Raw genomic sequence first — 27,205 nt, 5'->3', positions numbered from 1 at the left:
AATTTTGTGCAGCCAAGACCAGATAAGGAGAAAGGCCAATCAATATGTGCTCAGGACTTAATGTCTGTGTTTCTCAAACTTCATATGTTGGAATCCTCACCCTCAATTTGATGGTATTAGGAGGTGGGGTCTTTGAAAGGTAGCTAGGCCTTGAGGGCAGAGCACTCATGAATGGGATGACTGCTCTTATAAAAGGGGCCCAAGAGAGCTCTTTCTTTTGTCCTCCTCCAGTCATGTGAGGATACAACAAGAAAGCACCATCCGTAAACCAGGAAGAGGACCCTCAGCAGACACCGGATCTGCTGGTGCCTTGATCTCAGACTTCTCAGCCTCTAAAACTGTGAGAAACCAAGGTTTGTAGTTTAAGCCACTCAATCCATAGTAATTTGTTATAGCATCCCGAACTAAGACAATGGGTAAAATAAGTCACATGGGAAAGAAAATCCAAACCCAACAGTGACTGTGAGGGACTTCCAGGAGAACCTTGCCAACATCCCTGAGCTCAGAGAGGTAGAATCAGACAGCAAGCAGCATTATCCGCAGGGGTCCATGGAAATTGCCAGGCCTGGTTTGAAAGCAACTGTCATAGAGGCCACATATTGGAGTCCAAAAGTTCCCTGGACTTTTTAGGATTTGCAGAAGTTGTACAATTCTATTGATTATAAAAATAACACATGTTCATTGCTGAGATTTTGCAAATAATTATCTGTCATCTGACCTCTCTGAGAAATACATAATTAACCTTTGAGCTTTCTACTTTCTGTTATTTGCATAAACATGCATATTTATGCATGTAGAGTTTTTATCATGCATTTTGAACTGAACTTTATTTACATCATGATCATTTTATAATGACAAAAATTATTCCAAAATATGATTTTTATGGCAGCATAAATGGCTATACCATATTATATTCAACCATATCTCTATCATTAGATATTTGTATTGTTTTTAATTTTCCTTCATTATCTTTGTAATTAATGTGTTTGAACACAAATCTAGCTCTGTATTTGGTTATTTCCCTAGGATGTTTTCCAAGAGGTAGAATTGGTAGAGAACGTGTGTATTATGAAGACTATTAAAAATAAAATTTCAAATTTCCCTTTATCGTATTTGCATTCATTTACATTGCACTATTGGGATCTGAGGGTAGCCCTTTAAACGTCCTTGATAACCTTGAGATATATCATTTAAAAATCTTTGCCAATTGGCTAGACCAAAATGACAGGTTTCTTATAGAAATGCTCGCCTATTTGATTATTCATGAAGTTGACACATTTTGCACTGGATTGGGATATTTTTTTGGTTGCTATGGTGAATTTTCAATATCTTGCACAGATTCTTCTGTTATGAGAAGAGGAATAAGGGAGGTCAGGGGTTCTATTTTGCCTTAGTATCTATCTCTGTTTCCTCCCTTGACCTCAGATCTTATTCCTTTACCATGCATTCCTCACAGAGCAACCACAGTGATCTTTGAAAAATGAATCAGATACATTATTCTCCTACTTAAACCTTCAAATGGCCTCTTTCTCTCTTTGCATTTTTCTCCATGGGCACTGGTCCTCTTTCTGGAGTTTTCAAACATGCCAAATTGTTCAGTCTCAATGGCGTTGTACTTGCTCTTCCCTCTCCCCAGAAAGCTCTTCCAGGTCTTCTCATAGGGCTTCCTACAGAGACCATTGACCATCTGGCCAAATCAGTCCTTCTCCAGCCCAACCCCATTACCTCTGTATTCCATTAGCCTGTTTTCTTTAAGGTACATTTCAAGTTAAAATTATATATGTATTTGTGTGTGCATGTATTTATTTCTGTGTTTGTGATCTCTCCTCTCTTCAGCATATAGACATCATAAGGGCAGAAACTTCATATTCTAGGACACATAAGATATTGCCTGGAATATAAAAAGCATTCAGTAGATATTTGTTAAATAAATGAATGAACAAATATCTGTAAGGATTATAGCACAGTGTTTGCCACATACTAAGTGTTCGATAAATGGCACTTGTTACCATTGTCATACCATGAAATATTATTTATTCATCATTGGAGAGAGATTGAAATCTTCCTTTCTGTTCTCTGTATCTCTCTTATCCCCTAGCTTTTTGCCTTTTGTAATGTCATCCTTATTCAAATAAAAAAAAAATTTGGCAAAGATAGTATCTCAGGGTATTAAGCTTATTATAGGCACAATTCACTCTGCAACCAGGAACCCTTGTTCTTAATTTGAATGAAATTTGTGAGTTGAATGTGGCCTATCATGGCTATGCTGGAGGCATTTAGTTTGGACTGGCCAAATGACAACACGGCTTCTTGCACCTGCAAGAAGCTGACAGATTGTTCCTGCCTTCAGATGGGTTATGGACTTTTATTTCACAGATTATACAGGAAATCTAATTTTACCATCAATTAATATTGGTAGTTCAGAATAGCTTTATGCTACACACATATTCACATAAGGTAAATGATACATTAGGGTGTGTTTGAATTCTTAATAAAGACAGGCTGCAAATAAAATTTAAAGCAAAAGGAATTACACTAACAAATGAGCAGTGCTTCATTAACAGCAGGGCTTTTTGGGTTTTGTTTTTCCAAAATAGAACAGCCACAGATATGGCTGCTTTCTGTGCCTTCACCTTTTTGACAGTGTTACTCCATGAGTGTATGTATCAGTACTATGCAGTGCTATGGGTAGCTTTTGTCCCCTAAGAAGGATACAGCTGTACATAGGCGGGTGGATAGGAGGGATGCAACTAGAAGCAAAGTTTATTACCAGCATTCTGGCGAAGGCAAGAGGACACTCAGGAGGAAAAGAGAAGGGCACTCTGTAGTAAGGTGGCTAGCTCTGTGGAAGGACTCGCTGCAGGAGCCCCACCTGGCAGTGTTTCTTAACCCTCTGTGGTTATGGGACTTTGTTAAGAAAAATGCACACATGCACCTGTATCGATCAGCTAAATGAAATTTTAGGAGACTCATGGGCATATGCTCTATCCACAGGCACTTGAAGATGAGAAGCAAAAGAGAACTGACTTCTTGTGAGCTTTCAGGTAATAAAAGATAGAATTGAGTTGGCCTTGGGAAGAAAAAAAGTTATGTACTTTCTATGCAGTGACTTGGATTTTACAGCACAATCTACCCTAGTCTTTCAGGATTTTCAAAATAGCAGAAGACAGACCCAGTGATTTTTTCAGGGCCACTGAAAAAGTATGGTGTTGGAAAAATATCCAACACTTGGAAATCAAGCCAAAGGACGACTGCCTGTCCTTCTGCTGTCATATGGCAGCACCGTTCTACTCTCCTTTCCCTAGAGATTATTTAATTACATGGCAGAATACACCTGAGTTTGACTTTTATTGTTACCACTTGATTAAAACCCACCCACTGTGAAGTTACGTGTTAATTTGTAGATTTCTGCCTGGTAAAAAGATAATTCCAAAGATTACTGTTTTATCACCCTGTGGGACACTATACAGTTTAATATTCATTAGCAAATTAATTTCAGCATTTTTGAACTGACTAACTCCATCAATCTTCATTCCTTGATTGTTCTTTGAACCAGTTTCACCATCCTACTGGTCCCTTATTAATTAATGAGTCGAATAAAATAGTTGACGCATGTTCAATCTCTATTTGTATGAAAGTCACAGTTTTAACTTTTTGAACGTTGTTATTTGACATTGGGGATGGCATTGCATTGTGGTTTCAATAATGCATTGCAGATCAGAGATTGGCAGCCACAGACCACAAATCTCAGGCACAGGAGTCCCTTTCTTATCAGAGGGGCTCTCGACATGGTCCTGAACACTGATACAGACAACTATGAGGGAGCAGAAGGAAGCTCACTGCCCAAGCCTGGGCTTGTGGTGAGGGATCGGTGAGCCTGCCTGAGAGGAAAATGGGAATGCCTTGGAGGGATGGGGGACAGCTAACATATCCGAGGACAGAATTAGCATTCAGAAAGGCCTTGGAACAATGTAACATTGGGTTGAAATAAGACACATGTGACATATAAAAATAAAAACTACACTTGGAGGTTAATAGTATCAACTGCAAAATATTTGAATCCTTTGATTTTGTATTCCCACATATGGAAATCTATTCCAAGTTAATAATCAAAAATATGGAGAGAGATTTTTGCACAAAAATGTTAATTGCAATGTTGTTAAGAATAATGAGAAATTGAAAGCAATCAAAATGTCAACAATATGGGAATGATTAAGTAAATTGTTAGTGCATTTGATTCATGGATTTTTCACCAGCAAACTAAATGATGTTTATTGTGAAGCATAGCACATAATAGAAAAGTACGCACTACATAAATATGCAACTTATTGAATTATTATACCATGAGTGGCTGGATTACCATCATCCACACCCCAAAAATGAATTATTACCAGCACCCCGTTGGTCCTCTTCACATACTCCCTTCAAACCAAAAAAAAAAAAAAAAAACCCTCTTCTTAACCCCTAAAGTAATCATTATCCAGGCTTTCATAATAATCACTTTTCAAAAAAAAATTTGTTACAGTTTTACCACCTAAGAATATATTCCTGAACACTATAGTTTGCTTTTTAAACTTTATATAAATGGAATTTTCATGTTTGGCTCAACATGATTTTTTCATTTTTTTTAGAAAATTGAGAAATAATATATATGAGATACTTCAAAATATTTATGGAAAAATGGAATTAAAAGATAATATGTATATTTCCATGAACTTTTTGAAGACCCCCTCATATACCATAAAATTGTAAAGCATACAATTCAGTAGTTTTTAGTACAGTCACCATTTACCAGGTGATGGGCATTTTGGTTTTTTCCATTTTTTGGCTATTAGAAATAATGCTGCTATGAACCATTTGTGTGCAAGTTTGCATATACACATGTTTACATTTCTCTTAGGTATATACTGGAACTGCTGGATCATCTGGTAACTCTACGTCTAACCATTTAAAAAACGGTCAAACTATTTTTTAAAGTAACTACATCATTTTCCATTCCCACCAGCAATGTGTGACGGTTCCAATTTCTTTACATCCTTGCCAAAAACACCTGTTATGTTTCTTCTTCTTGATTATAGCCAACCTAGTGGGTGTGAAGTGGTATCTCACCATGGTTTCTGATTTGCATTTCCCTACTGATTAGTGATGTTGAACATCTTTTCATGTGTTTGATGGCCATTTGTATATTTTGTCTGGATAAATGTCTGCTTGAATCCTTTGTTCATTTTTTGGGGGGGTTGATTGTCTTTACTGTTGAGTTGTAAGAGTTCTTTACATATTCTGAATACTAGTCCCTTATCCGATATATGATTCACAACTAGTGAAATTTTCCCCATTGCATTGTCTTGGCATCCTTGTCAAAAATTCAGTTTACCATAAACATAAACATATATTTCTGGCATCTCAATTCTAATCCACTGATCTATATATTTATCCTTATGCCAGTGGCAGAGTTTTGTTTACTGTAGCTTTGTTTGTAAGTTTTGAAATATGGATGTATAAGTACTACAAATTTGTTGTTGCATTTAAAGATTATTTTGGCTATTCTAGACCCTGCTAATTTCCATGTTAATTTTATATTCTGTCAATTTTATATACCTGTCAATTTTTGCAAAGAAGGCAGCTGAGATTCTGGTAGGAATTGTGTTCAATCTGTTGATCAATTTGTAGAGTACTGCCTAGTTAACAATGTCTTCATATCCATGAAGATGGGATAAATTCCACTTGGATAAGTTCTTTCATATGTTGCTGGATTCAATTTGCTCATATTTTGTTGTTGAGGATTTTTGTATCTATACACATAAGGGGTACTGGTCTATAGTTTTCTCTTTTTGTGATATGTTTGTATGGTTCCATCAGGGTAATACTGACCTCAAATAATGAGTTGAGAAGTGTTTCTTCCTCTTCCATTTTTTGGAAGCATTTCAGAGGACTGATGTTAATTCTTTAACTTTTGTTAGAATTCACTGGTGAAACATCTTGTCTTTTCTTTGTGGGAATTATTACTAATTCAATCTCTTTATTTATAATAGGTTCATTTAGGTTTCCAATTTATTCTTGAGTCACTGTTGGGAGTTTAATCATTCCAGGAATGTGTCCATATAATCTAAATATTCTAATTTGCCAGGATATAGTTGCTCATAGTATTCCGTTGTAATCCTTTTCACTCCTATAAGGTCTGTAGTAAGTCCCCTCTTTTATTCATGATTTTAGTAATTTGAGTCTTCTTTTATTCTTGATCAGTCTCATTAGAGGATAGTCAGTTTTGCCAATCTCTTCAAAGAATCAATTTTGGGGGTTGTTGATATTCTCTATTGTTTTTCTACTCTCTATTTCACTTATATCCATTCTAATATTTACTATTTCCTTTATTCTGCTAGTGAAGTGTTTAATCCACCTACATTTAGATTAGTTAATGATAAAGTGTGATTTACGTCTTCCACTTCGCTATGTTTTCTATATTATGTTTTTGTTGCTGTTGTTGCTCTTATTGTTTCTTTATTCTTCTATAAAATGTGTTAAATATTTCTAGTATCTAATATCTTTTTAATTCATTTATTTCTTTTACTGTATATGTAGTATACATATACTACATGTATATATATTAGTTATTTTCTTAGTGGTTGCCCTGGGGAATTACAATTAGCATCTCACCTGCAATAATCTAGTTTGGATTAATATCAATTGAATTTGAATAGTACACAAAACTTTGCTCTTTTATAGCTCTGTTCCTTCCCCCTCTTTTATGCTATTAGTGTCAAAAAATTACATTTTTATATATTGTATGCCCATCCATACAGATTTATTATTATATATTTATGCAGTTCTCTTTTAAGTCAAAAAGGAGAACAGAAGGGTTACAATGAAAAATACATTTGTGCAGTATATTTTATTTACCAATATAGTTACCTTTACCGATGCTATTTATTGCTTCATAGTATTCCTCTATAATTCTTTTTATTTATGTTACTGCCCAGTGTCTTTTCATGTTAGTCTGAAGGGCTATCTTTAGTATTTTTTACAGGAAGTGGTGGGTAAAGTCTGCTGGTGACAAATCGTCTAAGTTTTCTGGGTTTTTGTTTTTGTTTTTGTTTTTATCTGGGAATGTCTTAAATTCCTCTTTATTTTTGAAGATTAGTTTTTCCTGGATATAGAATTATTGGTTGACAGTTTTTTTTTCTTTCAATACTTTAAATATGTCATCTCACTGTTTCCTAGCATCTATGGCTTCTAAAGAGAAATTGGCTATTAATCTTTCTAAGAATGCCTTGTAAATAAGTTGCTTCTCTCTACTGCTTTGGCAGTTTGATTATGATGTAGACAGGTGTGGATCTCTTTGAGGGTGTCCTATAGGAGTGTGTTAAGCTTCTTCAATGTCTAGATAAATTTTTAAAATCAATTTCATAAGTTTTTGGCCATTATTTCTTCAAGTACTGTTTTACACATTTCTCACTCTTCTCCCCTTCTAAAGCTCCATTATACAAATGTTGGCACACAGTGGTGTCCCAAAGGTCTCTGAACCTCTGTTCATTTTCTTTCATTCTTGTTTCTTTCTATTCCTTAGATTGGATCATCTTAATTGACTTATCTTCAAGTTTGCTAATTTTTTCTTCTGCTTACTCAAATGTGATGTTGCACACCTGCAGTAAAATTTTCATTTCAGTTATTGTACTTTTCAACTCCAGAAGTTTTATTTGGCCATTTTTTGCAATATCTCTGTATTGATAGTCTCTATTTGGTGAAACATCATTCTCATACTTTCCTTTATTTCTTTAGATATGGTTTCCTCTAGTTTTTGTTTGTTTGTTTAATAGACTTTATTATTTTGCACAGTTTGGGTTTGCATAAAAATTGAGTGGAAAGCACATATGACTTCAGACTTCTCCCCCAGTTTTCTATTATTAACTTCTTGTATTAGTGTGGTACGTTTGTTATAATTGAGAAGGTAATATTGCTACATTATTATGAACTGAAGTTTTTGTATTACAGTAGGATCTACTCTTTGTGTTGTACATTCTATGGGTTTTAACAAATGTTTCCACCATTAGAGTTTTGTAGAGAATAGTTTCACTGCCTTATAATTCCCCTCTATTCTACTATTTATCCTTCCTGCTATGGATTGTATTGTGTCCCTCAAAGTTTCCGGTATTAGAAACTTAATCCCCCCCTGTGACAGTGTTAAAAGGGTGGGAACTCCTATTATGGTAATTGAAAGATGGGGCCTTGAAGAGGAAATTGGATTGTGAGGACTATGCCCTAGGAAATGGATTAATTCATTGATGGCTTAATGGTGGTCATGGGCATGGTTATGATGGCTCTAAAAGGAGAGCACATGAGAAGCTCTCTCACATGTGAAGTCATTCTCACCACGTGACACATGCATTGCTACAGAACTACCACCACCAATAAGGCCCTCACCAGATGTGTTCCCTGGACTTTGGGCTTCCCAGCCTCTGCAACTGTAAGCAATAAATATTGTTTCTCTACAAATTGCTCAGTTTCAGGTATTTCTGTTATAAGCAACAGAAGCAGACTATCACATCTTCATTCCCCTAATCTCCTGGCAACTGCTGATCTTTATACTCTTTCCATAGTTTTGCCTTTTCATGTTATATAGTTAGAATCATACAGCATGTAGTCATTTCAGACTGGCTTCTTTCACTTAGCAATATGCATTTAAGGTCTTTCATAAGTTGTCATTGCTTGTTAGGTCATTTTGGTACTGGCATGCACTCAGCTCCTGGCTGAGGCTCCCCAAAATCTATGACCAAACCCAGGTCTGGCTGCCTGCCCCCAGACAAAAATAATCAACCCAAAAGTCAAATGTTGGTGAAAATGGAAGTCAGCTTTTATTCAGGAATACTGGTGACCTGAGGAGAGACGTTAGGCTAACCCATCTGTCTGGTAAACCTGAAGGAGAATGACCAGGCTAAAGACATCTCCAAGACTCAGATTTACTGAGGGGTTTTTAAAGATGATGCTGCAGGAATAGAACATGGTAAATAAAAAGCAGGAGGAAGGGAGATGTGAGCTGTGGGGCTCTGTGCAAGGTTCTAGGTGCTAGGTGCAAGGATTCAACAAGGCTCCCTCTGGTTTCTCTTCCCATCCTTGCTGTTATCTCAAGGCTTGGACAGTATGTGTCTTGTGGCAAGTTTGCAACTTCAGACTGGCTGGAAAACAACTTTATTTATGTAAATAATGTTATCTTGTCCCATAACCAAAAATATCAAATAACCATGGGAAAAGAAGGAACTGAGATATATGCATGCCAAGTAGAAACTGTGTCCTTTTAAAACCCTTTACAGCCCAGGTGGTTTTAGGTCCCAGCATGGCTTCAGTCCTTCTCACTCCAACAATTTCTTTTTATGACTGAATAATATTCCATTGTATGGATGTGTCACAGTTTGTTTACTCATTCACCTGTTCTTGGTTTCTTCCAAGTTTTGGTAATTATGAATAAAGTTGCTATAAACATTAATGCAGAGGTGAATAAAAGTTCCTGTTGCTCCACATTCTTACCAGCATCTGATATTGTCAATGTTCCAGATTTTGGCAATTGTAATAGGTGTGCAGTGATATCTCATTGTTGGTTTAAATAATTGATTTAAAGTCTTTGTTTAGTAAGTCCAACATCTGGGCTTCCTCAGAAACAATTTCTCAGAAACTAGCTATGTCTAGCTTGTACTTTTTTGTTTCTTTGCATGCCTCATAAGATTTTGTTGAAAACTAGACATTTTAGATAACATAATATGACAACTTGGGAGATCAAATTCTCCCCCTTTTTATGGTTTGTTGTTACTGTTTGTTCGTGTTGTTTTAGTGATTTATCTGATCTAATTCACAAAGTCTGTATTGTTTGCCATGTGTGACCACTGAAGTCTCTGCTTGGTTAATTTAGTAATCAGGCAATGACTGAACAGGGATTTCATTAAATTCCTGGAATCAGTAAGTCCCTCTTGTTACTTTGCCTCACACGGATTTGTCACCCCTCTTGCCCTGGGTGATGGAGCTGTAAAAGGATTACTCAAAGCCCATTTCTTCTGAGCAGTGAGAGACCCTGAAGGGGTTAATTTCCCAGAACTCTCAAGAGAGAAGCATTCCTTCTTTTTGGGAAATTAACCACAAACTGGGGTTCTCACCTGCATTTATTCTCCAGACCAGGAAGTTACAGGAAAAGAACAGAGGTGTGGTTATGGCTAATTATATTTTAACAATAGAGGCTGGTAGCATCAGTGAGACAAGCAAAGTGACATTCCATAATGCAATTTGCAAAAGGTTAAGTTGATCCACCAACAAAAGCTTGATCTTAGCAAACACTGTTTTTCCCTACAGCAATTTCCCATTATCTTTACATATCAATCAAGTGACTTGTCTGTCCTTGAGCCAGCAACCTTGCTGTGTTACAATTCTATATCTTACAACAGATACTTTGGCCTGGGAAAAATTTCCTGTCTTTGCAAGGTTAACATTTCTATATGTACTTTTAAGAAGTTGGGCTAACCCTGAAGCTGCAGGGCTTTGGAGGCCCTGTGAAATACATTTGCTTTATAAATATTGGTATATTCCACACCCTCTGTCTTTGCCAAGTGCTCTGTGTGCATGTTGGGGCACGTCTTCAACATTCAGCCACCTCCTTTACAGCTCTGTCTTAGCCTTCTCTCCAAACTTGTGCAGAGCTTCAAGGTCAGCTAGATGTGAGAGCTTAAGCCTTCTTAGGTCTTTTTTGAGCATGTGCACAGCCCTGGGCCTTTGTACAACCATAAATATATGTGTGGCCTTCTAGATTCCAGGGAATATTTCAGAACTTTTCAAAGCCCCCTATGGACACCTCACTCCCCAGGTTTTCCTTTCAAGGTTTTTGATCGACTCCTTGTTTGTCCCAATTATTATTGCAACAGCAATGCTAAACAATCACTGCTAACTTTTTTGTTTGTTTTTTCAATTAATGCCCCTGGACACAAGGCTATAAGTACTGAGTGACATTTGAGCCAAGTCAAATAAAGATAAGCTTTGTGTATATGGTTTTCTAGGGAACTGCGAGACAAGTCAAAGAGTGACAACTCTCTCAGAATGAGGCTTTGAAAGAGCTCCAATTGTGTCTGGCCCCTCCAGTGGCTGTGGGGCTGGTGGTTTCACTGTGATTGTGGGCTGTTGGTTTTCAAGGATACAGTGGAGCTGAGGAGAAGGTAATGGGAATATGGCAAGCTAAAATGTCACAAGGCTCACTCTTCTTACTTAGATTTAACTTTTTTTTTTTTGGAATAAACATTCATCTTGTTGCAAGCTTTGGTTAATTTCTAGAGTTTTGGAAAAGTTAATTTTGCCCATTTTTGCCAGAGTCCTAAATTGATTTTATGGAGAGGAATTTTGGAGGTCCTTAGTTCACCATTCCATTCATGCCTTAATATTATAATTTTAAGATTTATCAATGTTGTTGGTTGGTTTTCATCTTAATATTCTGGTCCAATAAGCCATCTTCGTCTATCTGGGAAGCACTACTTTATCCTGCAACTAAGCACTCAGTTATGCAGGAAAGTCCCACCTGTCTGGCCAATCCTATTAACTGAATCAATGCAGATAATGAATGAGATAATACATGTCCTATCCACGTTAATTTCCATATGGCTACTAAAAAAATGACCTAAACAATATCAAGTTCAAATTGCTTTATCATAAGAGGTAATGTACACATTACTGAGACCTTATCTGACCATGGGATGACTTGAGGATCTCCCAGTTCAGTTTTCTTCTGAATTCCAGATCGTATGAGTTGATGAAGAAATCTAATCATACTAAGCATCAATACCCACTACAAGCCACCTGACTCCCATCAGAAGAGCAATGATATGGGTGTTAAGAGCATACTGCACCTCTGCTCCTCAGTCTTTGACCCCATGTGTCCAGCCATTCTCTTCTGTAGGGTTTCTGTAGTGAGAACTTCAGTCACCAGGGAAGCTGGTAAAGGGTCTAGTTCAGGAAAATCTAGTTTTTCCTTGGATTCAGGTCAGACCCACACTTGGATCTGTCATTTACAAGCCATTGGAACACTAATCTCACTTGTAAGAGTGAAAATTAGACCTATTACGCAGCTTGTGGTGAAGATTAAATGGATAATATTTGTAAAAAGATGTGAAATCTATTCTAACATAAGGGCTTACAATAATGACCTAAAAAAAGGTCTATAAATCTGGATCCCAAGATAATATTGCTGCCAGGAGGCACCTATTTCTACCATGCCTGTGCATACCTCACAAGATTCAGATTTAATTGGCCTTGGATGTGTCCCGAGCATCTGAGATTTTTGAAAAGCTCCCCAGGTGATTCTGTCATGTAGTCAAGGTAGCTTCATTCTGTTAAGAATAGTTAAAAGAGAAGAAGACTTCAAAATGATGGCTTTCAGATCTCTGTTTATATCTCCATGGCTGCAATCGACAGCTTGAATTTTGCTTCCAGAAGGCTTAAAAAAAGAAACAAAATCAGTGAATGTGTGAAAATGGTTCTTGAAATAACTCTTAGAGATGCTTGAATCCACACAAAGGAGAATGTAGATGAAAAGACCAGCATGATTCTTCCACTGTTCTGGATTTGCTCTGCTGAAAGCTAAATCACCACCTAACCTAGATATGGCTTTTTAAAATTCTTTTTCAGGGTTATATTTCCTGCAGAAATTTCTCCCCCTGTTGTTAAATACCTCAGCAGTACCATATATGTGAATATGTTCCAATAATGCAGAAGATGACCATGTCTGTGGTGATTACTGAAGACAATGTATCCTATACACAGACATTCCAGCTACCTCCCTTGCTCTCCAACGAATCCAGGCTATTTCTTTGTTTCTTTCTCCCCTAAACTCCCTCTGATTCATCTCTGCAATGTCCTGACCTAACAGTGTAACCTCATAGCTAGTGCAGTGAATTGCAGACTCAACAATTCTTCCTCATTATCTCCTTTCTTTCTATTCGGAAAAATAACATAGACGCCAAGAAGCTTGGGTTTACACTATTCAGACTGGTTGATTGATTGATTTCACCCAGGATAATCTCATTCTGGAAAAAACCTATATACGTTGTTGTCCGTACATGGAGGAGAAAATGAACACTTGGATATAAACGAGTAAAAGCCACACACACCAATTATATCAGTAATTAGCCATCTGAGGGATCTGAGGGTTTGCCTGTGACCATGTGATTGAAATGTGGGAGACACCAAATTCCAAACAAGATGATTGGAGACTAATCTCAAGGAGAGAGGACTTGAAAGTGATTATATTGAATTTAAAACTTCATTTTAAAAAACACATTTTCAAATGTATCTCTTAGAGAATTAAAATCATCTTCTTTGTTCCATTTGGCTCCTTTTCTTAATTTCTTCTTTGCCTGGTATTACGGTGTCAGCCTTATCCTTTATTTTGCTTTACTTTATTTTTGGTTTACATTTGCTTATAATAGCTTTCCCAATTCCTTTATTTTTAAATTCCTATACCGTTCTAAAGTCCTTTTTTAAAATGTCATTTTAAAAAAAAAAACTTTTGCATCCAACCTCCTCACATTCCCTCTCATCCCCCTCTCCCTCCAAATACCTGGGAGTATGACTGGAGTTGCACTAAATCGATAGAACTTTTATTTTTATGGAAGAGCAGGTATTGAGTAAAGATACTGACTTTTACCACATATGGACAGGATATGTCTTTCCATATCTGTATAAAAATCTTATGTCCTCCAGTAAAATCCTGCATGATTCCTAAATTATATGAAGTTTTGTCTTTTATATAAAAGCTTTAATCCATTTACATTGGTTATTCTGGGCTGGGCACAAGGACTCTAATTGAAATAACATGACAGTATTAGCCAAGGCCACAGCGGTGGTTTGGAGGATGATTTTCAAGGAGACTTTTTTGTGGTAAAGTTGAATGATGGTGAAACAGATCTGTGATAAAGTGAGACTCTTCCTGAACCAAGGCACAGTCATTTTAGGTCTGGCACAAAACACATTCCAATGGAAGGGGAAACTGCCCAAGGGAGGAAGGGCTACTGCTGGGACTGCCTGAGGCCTCAGATCCGTCTCCTCTCCCAGGTTAGTCAGTGGCACAGGACCTGGAGATCTAAAGAGAGATCACTGACTTTTTAGTCAGTCACATAAACACGCACGTGTCACGCACATGTCAGAGAAGGAACATACTTTGGGAAAGGTTGTTTTGTTTTGTTGTTGTTTTATCAGGAAGAAAAGTAAAATCAAGACATCGTATTTAGCTGTGAATTTTTAATAGAATTCTAAATATTTTGCTTTATTCATTTTGAGGGTATATCATTCATTACTTAGAGGTTTATGACAACCATTCCTCATTTGAATTGTTCCCTTTTTCAATATGTGACCTTCATTTTATATCATTTAATGTTTTTCACATTTATTCTAAATATACATTTGCCTAACCTAAATTTATCTTTATTGAGTTTTAAATATTCTTTTAAAAATAGCATATAACTGTTTATATTTTTGACTCAGTCTATAAGGTTTGTCTCATATAAAAGCTTTAATCCATTTACATTTGTCATTCCGATATTTTTAAAAGGTTGGCTATATGTGCATGTGTGAGCACTAAGTCTCAAATATACTTAATTATGCTCAAATTTGCAGAAACAAATTCAAACTTTTTAGTTTTTATCTAATCTCCCTATGATTCTCCACTTTCACTGAATAGTTGTGGGCAGGTGAGGAGTTTAATGAAATTGTATATATTTTTCCATTTCTTTTGGTTAAGTGCTTAATCTTTAAGATCCTCTTCCCATCACAGGAACCAGAGTGGGGTGTCCTCTGGTTCCCGTGGGAGGATGGGATTGGCTTGTTGAATAATTCTGCAGGCTGTCGGGGAACCAAAACCTACTACTCAGGGGTAAGCAGGAACCGTGCCTAGTCCCCATGAAAGGAGGGTTGTTTGGCTAGGGGCCTTTCCCTGCGGAAGCAGAGTGGGGAGCAGAACTTGTGGTTAGGCCAATTCAGGCTCTTCCAGTTGTCCCCAGATGTCAAGGCAGCACATCGCATTGGACTTATATCACACTGGGCGTTTGCATTTGTTCACAAAATTCCCTAACACTGCAGCCCTTTGTCCCCTTTGCAGCATCCTCAAACTAGTTCACATGGAAACTACTTGCTCCACTGAATAGCACGTTCAGCCTTTGCTCACCTATCCAGTGCTGGTTAGTGCTGCCTTGGAAGTTTGGATGTGACTCCAAGCCAAGTTACAGACTTAAAAGAGTACAGCCTGTGGAAATGAGACATTAGCCTCAATTTTCTCTGATCCCCTCATTCTACAGGAATGATGTTTGACACATCCTTCAAGGTTCCTTCCCAGAAAGATGACTCAGGGAAGATGTGAGCAGGAATCTGATCTCTTTACACTACTTCTTTCTCCTTGGAAATAAAAAGGAAGAGATTTGTGTTTCCTCTTCCTATCTGTTCTCAAGGTTATCTTTAGAACTGTAAAGTCAGAACAACTATGTTAATGAAATTTTACAATTGAGAAATTTTAAATTTTAGAAAATTATATCTCATAACAAACCCAGGCTTTCAAAGACTCATTGCTATGGACTAAAAAATCCTATTCTGAGTCCTATTCCATCGACTGTATATTAATTCCTCCTTTTGCTTTCTGCAACAATCTTAAACTTTCACAGGAGAAGAGGAGGAAGTCACATAAAAGGAAACACAACAGGGACAAGCATATTAACTCATTTAAATATTGACATATATGACACATACAGTCTCATATGTATGAACAGGAAATCCAGCAGAATATGTACCAAATTGATAACAGTGCTTGTATCTGTGGACTAGAAAGAGAACGGGATGGAGGAACATTCATTTTTAACTGTATCTAGCATTAGTTTAGAATATTTTAAAAACAGTGCTTACCTCTTTTAAGTAAATAATCATTTAAAATATAAGCATTTAAGTTTTAATCCTGTTCTTTGATTTCTGTTTTGAATGCGCCCCCGCTCTTTCCTTTGGTTTATGACTACTGTTTCATGGTTTCCTTTGGCTTCTCTTTTGGTTCCTGGCACTCACTTTTGTTTGTCTTGTCCAATGATTACTTGTTTTAAATTTTGCAAGCGATTGGAGTCACATCATTTAGACATCTAACTCAGGGAAATCCAATTATGAGATTGAAGAGAGACAGAGAAAATACAAATCCTTTTATCTTCTCACTTGCTTTCCCAAGGACTTTTCCTTAATCACCAGAAGGAAAGAAAGCTATCACTTGAAACATACAGAACAATAAAGGAAAAAAGTCATGTCTTTTGAACTTTAGGGGCTCAGGTCACAGAAATTTAAAGTGAAATTTTTTTTTTCCAGGGCAAATTTGACCATACACTTTTTCTTTTTTAACTTTTTACAGATTTTAGATGCTCACCCCACCAGCAGAGGCAATCCATTGGAGTCCTGAATTCTTCAGAAGCCTTTTAAAGACCTATCCCTCTAATTTTGGGATCCAAGCCTGAAGTATCATCTTTACTTCCTCATCTATATGAAATGCATATTTAGGGAGGGAAGGGATGGTAGGAGCTGGGCTCAGAGGGCCCAGCCAGGGCTGTGCTGGGCTTTTGCACATCTGCCTCTGTCTGTCTGGAGAAAGACGATCCTTCTTCCAGGACAGGTGATACACATCCTCTTCACTAAGGCTCCCCAGTATCCTCAGAAAAATAGTAATTGTGCTAGCTTTTCTGCTCCGATAACATCTCCTGTTAGCCTCAGATTTAGCATAAAGATATTGCATTATAGTTTGTTATACAGATTTATGCCTGAGCCTGTCTGAGATCAAAGAGTCTGTTTTTATGTCATATCTTTACATTTCATTTCTAAACATAGTGCCCTGAATGTTAGGCGATGAGTTAAGTAAATTAATCATAGGAAGTGAGCGTCGTACTGTCTTTCATCAAATCTAAGGTGCAAATATTTTCACATTTTGACATCTTGGAAATCAGGATACATTTCACAATCAATGGCATGTCATGTTTTATTTGGAAGGTTTTCTTATTTCTTCGTGGTTCATCAAATAAAATGGTGTAACTTATAATCAAAAGCATCTTAGATTCAATGAAATACACACTTTGGTGTTTGAGATCCATTTTCAAATTAGTCCTTTTTGTTAAGTATCATGATTAACATGGGCACTTATCCATTTTTCTCTCAAAAAAACCAGCTAATTAAATGCATATTCATTCAACAAGGAATTGATTTTGAATTATACCTGCATTTCTGAAAGTTGTAGCCTTTCTCGTATATGGAATTACAGTCTTTTCTTTTTTTCAGAATGGAAATACATTTTCTCCTGTTTTTAAGATTAATACATACTTGTTGCTTAAAACACAACTAAGAAAAAACAAAACAAAAAAAGCAGAAAGGTGGGAAGACAAGCCTTACCATTTGGTTTATCTTCTTCTGGATATCTGTATATATGTGTATTATGTGAACCTGTTATTTTAAAAATAAGATGGTATTGCATGTTTTATTGTGCTATAAGGATATATACAAGGTACTGTTTTTATAATAACGAAAAATAGCAGTGAAACAATATCCAGCAGCAGAGTGATTGTCAGTTATGATTCAGTGGAAAGTAAAAGAGCCATTAAAAGTGGTAACTTAGAGCTAAATGTACTGAAATGAAATGCAGTTTACACTATATTACTTTTTGTTTTCATAGAGTCTCATTCATTTGATGTTCCTTAGAGTGCTTGAGAGAAATACGAAAGATAATGCTGAACAGAATGTGCTCATTTTGAGTCACTTGCAAGTAGAAAGGAAAAAAAAAATGGATAGGAAGAAAAGGCACTTATTAAAACTGAATAATAAAGAACGAAAAATAAGATGTTTTAGTAGAGAGCAAAAATGTGTAGGTAGGAAATTTTTCTTTGAATCATAAGCTAATATAATAATTAGCAACATGAGCACTTTAGTGTTTCAGGCATTCCACATAGTGACTTATACATATGTATCACTTCTTTCTATTCATAGAGCAATTTTATTTTATCTCCATTTTATAGATGGGCAACTGTACACTTTGTTCTGTATGCCAGTAACGCTCAGTGAGGGTGGGTTGGGAGGCAGTAATCCGGAGCGTGAATTCTGCATGTTTACCATAGGTGGGGCTGAGGGGAAGGAAGCTGAAGAGGACTACGAAGAAGAGCAAACTAAGAAGATGAGGGAGATTGTTCTTCTGAAAACAAACAGGTGAAAGTGCAAGAACAAGCAAGATTACCACTGGCAAATGGAAATAAATTAAATGAATGCCGATTTTCTTTCATGTTGCAGTTAAACATCTCTTCTCTGCTCTTTTTCAATACCTGATTATTTGAGTTTACATCTTGAAGGCAGACAAACCTGAGTTCACACCCAGGCTTTGCTTGCTGTTTGTCTCCTTGGGACCTTGGCAAAGTCACGCAAATTTTCAATGTTGCATTTATGAGTTGAAGGTCTGTGTTCTGGGGGTACTAAAAGGGTTAAACGATTCATTTGTACAGTGACCAGGTCAACGCCTGCCTTGTAATGTTTCCTCTAATACCAATTTTTAATTAAAAATTTTAGAAAGCTTACACATGGTCACAGCAGCATTATTCACAATAGCCAAAATGTCCAAGCAACACAACTGTCCAAAGCTGGACGTATGGACAAACAAAATGTGATATGTACATAGAATGGAATATTATTTAGCCTTAGAAAATAAGGAAATTCTGACACATGCTGCAACATGGATGAATTTTGAGGACATTATTCTAAGTGAAATAAGCCAGACACAAAAAGCCAAACATTGTATGATTCTACTTCTATGAGGTACCTAGAATAGTCTGTCATAGAGACAGAAAGTAGAATGGGGGTTGTCAGGTGCTAGAGGGATGGAGGTATAGGGAATTACTTTTTAGTGGGTCTAGAGTTTCAGTTTTGCAAAATGAAAAGAGCTCTGGAGACTGGTTACACAATAATGTGAATGGGCTTAACACTAACTGTACACTTAAAAATGGTTAAGATGATAAATTTTATGTTTTATGCATTTTACCAAAATTAAAAGGGCGAAATTACAAAGCTTAATTGAAACATTTTATATTTTTTAAAAAGTAATCTTACAAGTTGTGTGTTAATTAGATAAACCATAGTAAGTACATCTATTTGGGCCTCTTACACATCACAGACTGATGGGGGTATGATGTCTCCTACTACTATTGTGGCTCTATTAATTTATCTTTATGTACCTAATATTTTAGGTTATATAGTTCAATGCCATTTTATTTTGTCCATAAATGTTTGTGACTATCTTCTTTTGGTTGTGTTTGTATCTCTGACTCTGCACCTTCTCAACTCTCTTTTTCCTTCCCAGCTATATCTTTCCCTTTTTTTCTTTAAGTATTCTGTGATTTTGCTTTAAAATACCTCTTTTTAAAAGCATATAGGTCAAATTTGTTTTCTTGCCCACTCAGAGAATTTTGTCATTTATTAAAGAATTTTCAGACTTAATACATATATTTTCAGAATTGATGCATTTTGTCATTTTAAATTCTTACTGTTTTTGATGCTTCATTATTCTCTTTGTGTCTGCTCCCTTGCTAATGGGTTATATTTTCTTTCCTTTCAACTCTTTAACAATTTTGAAAAATTGCATCTAACTTTTATTCGTCAAGTGGTTACTGAAACTGAGGCAGTGGCAAGGCAGACAAGTGGACACATTTGAGACGTTCTGCTGGCCTCTCAGTGCATCCACCTTCATGGAACTTTTTTCCTAAATTCTGGTTCTTTTACTGGGTTTTAAGGAGATTTACTCTTATCTTCAAAGGGTTATTCAAACATGATCAAGGAGCAAACCCTGCAACCCATTGATTCTCTGGTCTCTGGAGCTCCTCAGAAATACAGAATTTAGGGAACATGGTCAGATCCCACAAACACTGCAGTTTGAACAAAGACAAAGTACACTATTATTAACTTTCTAAGCCTCTTCTAACAAAATGGAAACTTGAAAGTTGTACATGCTCTTTTATTAATCGTTATCTAGGGCAGAGCTACTCAAAGTGGGGTCTGTGAACGATTTGTCACTGGTGTGCACTGTGATAAATATAGAAATTGAGAGTAAGTGTTAGAACTTTTATACCAATCTTACACAATATGCAATTTTATGTCTGTTTAACCTAAACATTTTTTAGAAACGGGGTTTGTTTCATATTTTTTGAATTTCATTTTTCCAATAATTCACTTTTGTCATATTTTCCAAAATAATTGTTCAGTGATGGATTGGAGAAAAACCCTGCTCTTTTCCAGAGTTTGAGAAGGAATGGTGTAGAAAATATCTAATATCTCTCAACGGCACTGAAATGGGAGCCTATAGTTAATTGTATGTGGTGACTTTAAATATTCATTTGGAAGTCATTTGGGAAGAAATTCACATGTAAAGAAGTTTATGCCAACAAATAAAGGAGGAAATGTAAAAGCAATTATCTTTGCAATGCAGCATGCACTTATGGTCATTGTTAAGTAGCTCTGTTTTAGATTACAGAGGTGAAGTTGCAGGAGAGGAAAATGCAACATATGTGGTGGCTTGATTGTATCCATTTCACAAACACAGTGCAACCTGCTTGTTTTTATAGGCACACACACAGAAAATGTATCTATTAGTATAAATTATGTAGGCAGATGAAAATGTGCGCTCACTCTTCTTAAAAGCCCTTATAAATCGAACACACCCCTGCCTAAGTTTCCAAGAAATGCATGTGGTAGAAACATAATTAATCAGGGTCCACTTTTGTCAGTCTTCAGGAGTTAGAGCTAAGCAAAGCCATTGATTTTGCTGCTTTTGAAGGGCCACTGTTTGGTATGTCAACCTTGTTAATAAAGTACATATTAACAGGCTGGAATGTTGGCTGGCTCCAGGAAAATCTAGAAGATTTAGTGAAGCCATGGAGTCGTCAGACCACCTGTGATGGAAAAATTCCTTTGGGGAACCACAGTTTAGGTTTGTCCCAATTTCTCCTCTTAGGAGATATTCAACAACACGCAGAAGGTGAAGGCTCAGGAACAAGTGTGCCTATGATGCATTCTGATTTCCCTACCCAGAAAGAGAAAATGCATTGGGGAGATTTTACTCTCCAAAACATTAAACTTCATACAACTATTTGGAAACTAAATATACTGATGGAATTAAACATGATAATTTTTCTAAGCATACAAGATATTATAGTCTTCCCAGGAAAGACACAGCACAGGACTCATTCAGCAGGAATATGGAGTCTCTCATCTCCACATAAGAGCTCAGAAAAGGGTCACTGGATCCCCTGGTCATGTCATGTCCTCGCCCCTGATTTAGATAGACTAGGTGATATCAAATCAACTTACATATTTATCATATCATTATAAAAACTCAATGAGGTGGCTTCATAATGCATAAGCCAAACAACCAGCTTAATGATCCTTTTCATTTCTCTTTTCAATCCCCTGTAAAATGAGTACAGTACTGCCTGTGGTAGATGCATACAGGGATGCAGTTATGAAAACAGTTCCACGTGCATTATCTTATTAAATCCCACAGTGACTTAGAGTTTCAGATTGGATATTTTTTGTAGCAAATGTGAGACATGCAATTGGCCTAAAAAATAATTTTAATGAATTTTACTCACTTGCTTATTGGAAATCCTGAGATAGGGTGGGGTTTAGGGATAATATGAACAGAGCTTCACTAATCTCTAATTGACTTAACACTCTTCTTCGTCCAGAGGTTGGCTTCCTGCTTGTCTCAAGCAGCTGCTATAATGCATAGGTGCATTGTTTCTTTATTCAAAACAGCAGTGACAGAGTGATGAGCCTCTGTCAAGAATGAATAACTCGGGAATGAATAACCTCAAGAATGAATAACTTCCCCAGAATATTACTGGCTGGAAATGAGTCACTCACTTTCCCCATTCTCGAACAAATCATTGGAAACAGGAATGGAGTTACCATACTTACCTCTAACAAGCATCATTTTTTTTTAAACTCTCTTTTTATTCTGTTCAATCCAAATTGATTAATTTTCGATAAATTATGATCACACATATTCTGGCTTAATAATCCCCATTTTTTAAAATGCAAGTTTTGTTTGTAAATAAGCTATTGAAAACATCCAAAAGTCAATAGGCTAAAGGTCTGGAAACATTTATATTTGAGAATATCACATAGCTAACTAAAGCCACAGGAGTGGATTATTCACCAAAAGTGAATAGAGATATAATAAAGATTTTAAAAACACTACATGTAACTCTTAAAATTAAATTTGAGAATATAGTGAAAATTTAAGATTAAAAAAAGGAACTATAATTAATACCCTACCAAAACAGAAAGCACCAGGCCTAGATGGGTTCACTGGTGAATTCTTTCAAATATTTGGAGAAGAAATTATAGCAGTTTTCTACTATCGCTTTAAGAAAATAGGAACAGAGGGAATACTTCCTTGTGGAGTATACTAACATTAATAAAGCAAATGTATTTCACACGGCCTAGCTTCCAAAGCCATGTAGTTTCAGGTATATCCTAACTTTCTAAAATTACACATAGAAATGTTAAGCTTGCAAAAGACAGGAAACTTTCCCCAGTCTAAAGTCTCTGTTGTAGATAAAGAATTGTAACACAGCAAAATTGCTGGCTCTAAAGGTAGATGTCCTTGGTGCAGCCAAACCTAATGATTGCTGCCATGACAATTATATTACTGTTTTTTTTTGTAACCACCTATGTTCCTTTTCTGTAACTTTCTGGCCTGGGGAATAAATACTGAGAGAAGACCCCAGTTCAGTGTTAATTTTCTGAGGAATGCCTCTTTCTTGAGAGTTCGTGGAAATTAGCCCCTTTGGGGCTTCTCACTGCTCAGAAGAAATGGGCTTTGAGTAATCCTTTGTGTCTCCGTCACCCTGGGGGAAAGGTGACACTTCATAACTCATTCTATGAGGCCAGCATTACCCTAATACCAAAACAAGATAAAGACATTATAAGAAAAGAAAACTACAGTCCAACATTCCTCATGAACATGCAGGCAAAAATCCTTAACAAAATATTAGCAAATCTAGTCCAACAATGTATAAAATGAACTATGCACCACAACCAAGTGGGACTCATTGTAGGTATACAAGGCTGGTTCAACACTCAAAAATCAATTATTGCAGATCATCACATCAACAGGCTAAACAGGAAAAAAAAAGTCACACGATCATATCAATAAATGCAGGAAAAGCCTCTGAAAAAAATCCAACACTCATTCATGATATTAAAAAAAACAATTCTCGGTAGAATAATCATTACCAGAGGCTGGGAGGGGAGAATGTGGGGGGAGAAGAAGGAGTGGACTAATTGGTACAAAACTATGTTATCTACCCTAAGTGATTCATTGTGCCATATACATATGTACTGAAACAACATACTGTACCCCACAAAAATAAATATATTAAAATTGAAAAAACAAACAAAAGCAAAAGCAGAACAAGCAAAAACAAAAACAAAAAACTCTCAAACTAGGAATAGAAGGAAACTTTGTCAACTTGATAGATAATATCTACAAAAAACCTACTACTAATATTTAATAATGAGGAACTTAGAGCTTTCCTGCTAAGATCAAGAAGAAGTCAAGGGTGTCTCTTCTCACCATACTGGAAGTTCTAGATAATGCAATAAGACATGAAAAAGAAATAAAAGGTATACAAATTGGAAAGGAAGAAATTAGACTGTCTTTGTTCACAGATGACATGATTGTCTATGTAGAAAAAGAATTTTTAAAAACTCCCAAAACTAATAAGCAATTATAGCAAGGTTGCAGGACACAAGGTTTGTATACAAAAGTCAATCACTTTCCTATATACCAACAACAAGTGAAATTTGAAATTAAAATCACAATACCATTTATGTTAGCACCTAAAAATGAAATACTTGGGTATAAACCTAAAAATATAGGTACAATATTTCTAAAAGAAAAACTACAATACTCTGATGAACAAAGTCAAAGAACAACTAAGCAAATTAAGAGGTATGCCATGTTCATGTATAAAAGGGCTCAGTATTCTCAACATGGCAGTTCTTCCTAACTTGATTTATAGATTCAATCCAATCTCAATCAAAATCTCAGTATAAGTTTATAAGGAGTTTATAAGGAGATGCAAAAGACTTACAATAGCCAACACACTAGTGAAGAAGAACAAAGTTGGAGGACTGACTCTATCCAACTTAAAGGCTTACTATAAAACTGCAATAATCAAGTCAGTATGGCAATGACAAAGATATACAAACAGATCAATGGAAAAGGATAGGGGCTCAGAAATAGACCCACATAAGTGTAGTCAACTGATTTTTGACAAAGAAGCAAAGGCAATACAATGAAGCAAAAATGGTCTTTTCAACAAATGGTGATGGAACAGCTGGACCTCCACATGCAAAAAAAGAAATAAATCTAGACATAGACCTTACACTCTTCACAAAAGTTAACTCAAAATGGATCATATACATAAATGTATATACAAAAGTATTAAACTCCTAGAAGATAACATAGGAGAAAACCTTGATGACCTTGGCTATGTTGATGACTGGTGACTTTTTAGATACAACATCAAAGGCACAATCCATGAAAGAAATTATTGATAGGCTGGACTCTAGTAAAATTAAAAACTTCTGCTCTGTGAAAGAGAGTGAGAAGACAAGCCACACAGAATGGGAGAAAATATTTGCAAAAGACACATCTTATGAAGGACTGTTATCCAAAATGTACAAAGAATTCAAATTCAACAAAAAAAGAACAAATAGCCTGCTTAACAAATGGGCAAAGGACTTGAACAAACATCTTACCAACGAAGATATACAGATGGCAAATAAGCATATGAAAAAATGCTCAACATCATATATCATCAGGGAAATGCAGATTGAAACAATAATTGGATACCATTACACATCTATTAGAATGGCCATAATCTAGAAAACTGACAACACCAAATGATGGTGAGGGTGTGGAGCAATAACAACTCTCATTCATTGCTGGTGGGAATGCAAAATGGTATACTCATTTTAAAAAACATTTGGGCAATTTCTTACAAAACTAAAGATACTTTTACCATATAACCCAGCAAATAAACTCCCTGGTATTTACCCAAAAGAGCTGAAAACTTATGTACACACAAAAATCAGCAGATGGATGTTTATAGCAGCTTTATTTATAATTGTCCAAACCTGGAAGAAACCAAGATGCCCTTCAGTAGACGAATGGATAAATAAGCTATGGTGCATCCAGACAAGGGAATATTACTCAGTGCTGCAAGGAAATGAGCTACCAAGGCATGGAGTTACCTTAAATGCATATTACTAAGTGAAAGAAGCCAATATGAAAATTGCCAATACTACATATTGTATAATTCCAACTATACAATATTCTGGAAAAGGCAAAACTATGAAGACAATAAAAGGTTTAATAGTTGCCAGGAGTTGAGGAGGTATGGGGAAGAGATCAATAGGCAGAGCACAGAGGATTTTCAGGGCAGTGAAAATATGCTGTATAGTGATGTATTTATTTGTTCTGTATATATTTGTCCAAACCCGTATAATGTATAATACCAAGAGTAAACCCTAACACAAACTATGGACTTTGGATGGATTATGATGTGTCAATGAAGTTTCATCAGTTGTAACAAAAGAACCCCTCTGGTGGAGAACATTGATAATGGGGAAGGCTGTGCACATGTGGGGGCAAGCGGCATATTTGATATCTCTGTATCTTTCTTTTAATTTTTCTGTGATTTTAAAACTGTTCTGAAAAATTAAGTCTAACAAAAGAAAAACCCAGGATGAAGTAGGAAATTTAAACAAGCAATAAAATAGATTTTAAATGTAATTAAATATCTACAATTAAAAATTTAAAAGATTCATAAAAATTAAGCAGACTTATAGCTATTATATTGGACCTTTAAGGAAATGACTCCAATATTATGTAAACTAACCATAACTCAACATAATAAAGACCATTTATGACAAACCCACAGCTAACATTATACTTAATGGTGGAAAACTGAAAACTTTTTCTATAAGATCAGGAACAAGACAAGGATGCCCACTCTTGCCACTTCTATTCAACGTAGTACTAGAAGTCCTAGTCAGAGCAATTAGGTAAGAGAAAGAAATAAAAGACATCCAAAGCAGAGAGGAAGAAGTAAAATTACATCTGTTTGCAGATGACATGACAAAGAAAACCCTAAAGACTGCAAAAAAACTTAGAACTAATAAATGAATTCAGGAAAGTTGCAAGATACAAAAGCAACACACAAAAATCAGTTGCATTTCTATATACTAACAAGGAAAATCTGAAAAGAAAATTAAGAAAACAATGCCATTTAAAATAGCATCAAAAAATAAATAAATAAAATCCTTAGGTATAAACTTAATGAAGGAGGTGAAAGGCTTGTACACTGAAAACTGATGAAAGAAATTTAAAAAGACACAGATGAATGGAAAGACATATAATATTCATGGATTGAAAGACTTAATATTTTTTAAATGTCCATACTACACAAAGCAATCTACAAATTCAATGCTATCCCCATAAAATCCCAATGACATTTTTTACAGAAATAGAAGAAAAATTCTAATATTCAAAGGGAACCATGAATGACCCAAAATAAACAAAGCAATCTTGAGAAAGAAAAAAAAAGCTGGAGACATCACACTTCCTGATTTCAAAATATATGACCAAGTTACAGCAATCAAAACAGTATGGGACTGGCATAAAAACAGACATATAGACCAATGGAACAGAGTAATAATAATAATATAATTTGTAGCATAACATGTGAATGTACTGCATTATTGTATGAATATTGTATTACAGTAAAAATAAATACATTAGAATTATATATAAGAACATATATTAACTATAAAATCTGGACGAGTAAAGAAAGAAGTTGCAGAATATATGTAAAGTATGATAGAATGTATATGAAATCTAAAATCAAGGAAGCAATATTATATATTGTTTATTTCTACAAAGAAAATGAGAAGGATACATACTAACTTCAGGACAGGAATTTATCTCTGGGGAAGGAGAGTAGCAGGATGGACAAGAGGATCATGGCTTCAACTTCAGTACTGTTTTATTCTCTTTAAAAACATGCAGAAAATTATTGACATGTATTAAATCTGGGTGTAGGTACATGGGACTTCACTATATTATTCTCTA

The sequence above is a fragment of the Cynocephalus volans genome, chromosome 3, assembly GCF_027409185.1.
Source record: "Cynocephalus volans isolate mCynVol1 chromosome 3, mCynVol1.pri, whole genome shotgun sequence".
NCBI classification, from domain to species: Eukaryota; Metazoa; Chordata; class Mammalia; order Dermoptera; family Cynocephalidae; genus Cynocephalus; species Cynocephalus volans.
This window is presented reverse-complemented; position numbering follows the sequence as displayed.